This window comes from Carettochelys insculpta, chromosome 16 (genome assembly GCF_033958435.1).
Source record: "Carettochelys insculpta isolate YL-2023 chromosome 16, ASM3395843v1, whole genome shotgun sequence".
Classification (NCBI taxonomy): domain Eukaryota; kingdom Metazoa; phylum Chordata; order Testudines; family Carettochelyidae; genus Carettochelys; species Carettochelys insculpta.
In genome coordinates this window covers 30,152,673-30,155,619 of record NC_134152.1, presented here as the reverse complement: position 1 = coordinate 30,155,619, position 2,947 = coordinate 30,152,673, and positions in this window count along the sequence as shown.

Here is a 2,947-nt window from a genome sequence, read left to right as displayed (position 1 = left end):
GTCCCCCATGCGGCTCCCGCGGCACTCGGCTGCCGTTGAGGAACGTTCCGGGAGCAGGAGCCGCTGCGCCGTTTACCCGCGCTCTGCGCCCTGGCGCTCCATCGGCCTTGCACCATTGTAATATTGTCCTTCCGCCGCGCCGAGGGCGGGAAAGGAAAGAGAAATAATCCCCTAATTAGTAGGGTGGTGGTGGAAGGAGATGGCCTCGTAGTTCAAAAGTGATCTACAAACCCCCTCCCCCCACGCCTGCACCACTGTTAGGGACTTGCCAGGGCCTAGGGTGCACGTGGAGCCTGGGAGAGCCTAACACTGAAAATGGAAAGGGGCCCTGACTCGGATCAGGCCCAGCAGTCCCCCTCCCCTGCTGAACCAGGCCTGGGCAACCAGGCACTGACGACACCCAAGTTGCCCTGCAGAGGGGGAAGCTGTAGCACCTACTGCACCACTGAAATTCAGCCCCTCCCTCCCTGGCAGGGCTTAGCAGAGCCATTAGCTGCAGGCAGGGGCACTGGCATGGCCAGGTTAGGTTGCTGGGGAGTAGGATGTAAGCAGTGACAGAGGAGAGGCTGGTGCTGGAAGAGAATTGACCTTTGAGGCTGCACTGTTACCAAGTGAGCCCCCTCACAGCAATAGCAGGGCCATGAGGCACTCTCCACTAATTGCAGGACCCAGGCCTGTTCCCACAAGGACTGGCACAGCTCAGTACATGAGTGAGCTGAAGGGGTAGGGCTTTGGAACAGAGATTCCACTGCTTTGCTTTTGGAAAATTTGATGTTGGCAGAAGTGCTTAACCTTCCCTAGGATCCATTTGAGAATAGTATGTTCCAAAAAGGCCAAGAGATACAAACAGCTACCCAGCAGGCTTTCTGCAGTGGTTCCACATGGTTAAAGGGCATTAACATTTCCTTATTGGAACCATCCCTTCTGACAGTTAAAGCCTGTGGCGCTCACAGCAGGGCACAGCCCTGCTTTCCAACAAGAAGGGATACTTGCATGCAAAGTTTTCTGGTTCTTTTACCTTTGGGAGTTGATTACCTTGAGCCACTCATTGGAATAAGAGTTCCTTAAAGAGCTTAACCAATAAAAGTTTTCATTAGCCACCTATACAACAGCTCATACTACCCTTGGAACTACAAATTTCTATTGATGTAGCTATTTACAGTATCAATGAGGAGTCCTTTATTTAGGCATAAACTTTCTGATGCATCTGATGAAGTGGATTTTAAAGATGCCACAAGACTCCTCATTGTTTTTGCAGGTACAAACTACTATGGCTCATCTTTGTAGAGCACAAATCAGACAGAGAAGGCAAAGGGTTTAGGGAGAAAAGTTGATCTTTTCCCAAATGTTATTCTCCTTTATTATAATGATACAGTAATGGAAAATTTGTTTTAAAGTATAGTGGACAGGGGTCCAATACAAATGCTACGAATGTTTAAAAGGAAGGTGATAAAAGAAGAGAGCCCAGTCTAGCTTTCTGTTGCCTTTATCAGCTCTGTATTTTTTCTCATCAGGGCTGACTTTCTAACTCAAAAAGCCAGGCAGACTACAAGTAGTTGAGAGGAGAACCCATCTTTAGATCCACGAAGGTCTTCATAGAGTAATGCAAATGGACTGAGGTTGTCAGCAGAAAGGATTGAACCTGCAACCATAGGGGCTAAAGCCCTGTGCTCTACCATGTGAGCTCAAGGCCAGCTGGCTCTCAGCCAAGGCTGCAGAGCAGAGACTTCACTCTTCCTAGTACATAGTCTCAGTGCCTCTGGGGTTACAATGGCATTCACAAATTCTGAAACAAAGCCAGTGACCTGGTTAACCAAAATGAGGACTTCACATAGGCAGTTGAAATAAGGTGTCAAAGAGAACTGGGCATGAGAACTATCTAACCTTAAATGGGAGGACTTGGAAATATTTTCAGGCACCATATACCTTTTAAGCTTCCCCATATGCAGTCTCATTTGCAGCAGCAGTTGAAATGGTTAAACACAGAACTGGTGAAGTTCCAGAGGGGCAAGTAGAAAAGCTCATGTTGAGTCTACAACCAGAGTTTGACAGCCTAATCCAGAGGGAAAAGAAAACAGATCTCAATACAGAAAAGAGACAGGTTATTTATTTCCAATAATATGATAATGGGCCAATAGTTACCAAATGTAACCTCCAAATACCAGAAATGAATTGCTGGCTCACAGCTAGGATTTTACTGAACCTTGAATATGTACAAATATGCGCCTAAAGTTCAGCATACAATTCAAGGATGAGGATGGAGGGAGAAATATTTTAGGTCCAACAAGCACGCTGCCTATTTATTATCATGCAAGAGACAGAGTGCCCAGAAGACAGGCACACAAAGTAGCACTGGTAGCATACAGCAGCAAAGTTCTCTGGGAAATCCTACAACAAGGAGTGTGGGAAGGAAGGCCGGACCGGTCAACATCTCTGGTTCCACACAGACACAGCTATGGGATTCTTACAAGGAGGAACATGCTAGCCTAGGTCTCTGCTAGCACTGAAACACTTATCAGCCACAGTTACTAACTATACATTGATCATGGAAGGACAGACCCTGCTTAGAGCCAGCCATACCACAAACTGGGACTAAACCCAGTGCAGTTCATATTTACGAAGTGGTGAGGCTCCATTGTTACCAGGCTTCTGAGGAAACCTTCAACTCAGGCAGCAAGAGTATATCCTTTAGCCACTCAAAAGGAGTAAGCAATTTCAGGGCACCTTCTCTTCAACACAATTTTATTTCTGGTTAGAGAAACAAATGCTCAGAGGAGAAGCAATACTTCCCAACCACATACATCAATTTAAGATAATAGATAAACAGAACAGTTAAAATAAATGAAAAAAATAGTAGAAATGTAAAACTTTGTTATAGCTTTAAAATATTAATGTTCTCATACATTAGAAATCACATTCAGATCTCAAAAGTACTTTTAAAAAAGTA